General features: G+C 39.2%; 1 non-coding gene across 1 annotated transcript; it reads left to right on the top strand.

Moving 5' to 3' along the window:
* Positions 1–543: 543 nt before the first annotated feature.
* On the top strand, positions 544–650 carry LOC131222174 (small nucleolar RNA R71). Its single transcript, XR_009159882.1, has one exon. It is a non-coding gene; the product is annotated as a small nucleolar RNA R71 (small nucleolar RNA).
* Positions 651–919: the final 269 nt, after the last annotated feature.

Here is a 919-nt window from a genome sequence, read left to right as displayed (position 1 = left end):
TTCAAGAATTGGTTAGTGATTCCTTGAGGAGTAGCAGTTTGTCCATTCCTCCAACTAAAGTTCGGATGATTTCTCCAACTAAAATTGTATGTGTTAGAGGTGGGTCCATTAAAAGGTCTTTGGTAGTTGTTCACGGCATTCGATTGCTCATTCAGTGCCTCTTGAAAAGTAGGTATCATTGGGCAATTTTCAATTATATGTATGTTACAGGCACAGAAACCGCAAACAACTTCTTTAGCCTTATCCTTCTTAAGTTTCATAGCCTCGACCTTCCTTGCAAGATTGGCCACTCTAGCATTTATATCATCATCCTCTTTCAGCAAGTATATCCCACCTCTCTCCCTTACTTGACAAAGCTCAGATGTGGTGCTAGATTTTGGGGAGATGTCCCATGCTTGTGCGGTTTCAACGAGTTTGTCAAAATAATCTAACACCTCATCGACATTTTTGTTCATGAACTCCTCATTACACATTGTCTCGACAAATTTACGCATGGAAGATATTAGTCCATCGTGGAAGAAAGTTGTTATGCGTCACGTTTCAAAACCATGTTATGGGCATGAACTGATGAGATCCTTGAACCAATCCCAACATTGGAAGAATGTTTCATCTTTCTTTTGGGCGAAGTTTATGATCGATTTCCTGATAGCGTTCGTATTATGGTATGGAAAGAATATTTTTATGAACTCCTTCATCATGTCATTCCATGTGTCAATAGATCACGGACGTAGTGAGTGTAGCCATGTCTTAGCTTTTTCTTTTAAGGAGAAAGGGAAGAGTTTCAGCCTGACCGTATCCTCATACACGTTAGGAAAGTATAAAGTGGTTATAACCTCATCAAATTCTTGTAAGTATAGGTATGGACTTTCAGATTCAAGTCTAAGGAACTTTAGAAGGAGTTAGATTACTCCAGGCTTGA

This window comes from Magnolia sinica, chromosome 12, assembly GCF_029962835.1.
Source record: "Magnolia sinica isolate HGM2019 chromosome 12, MsV1, whole genome shotgun sequence".
In the NCBI taxonomy this organism is placed as follows: Eukaryota; Viridiplantae; Streptophyta; class Magnoliopsida; order Magnoliales; family Magnoliaceae; genus Magnolia; species Magnolia sinica.
The sequence above is the reverse complement of the archived record's forward strand: the minus strand, read 5'-3'. Positions and strand labels throughout refer to the sequence as shown.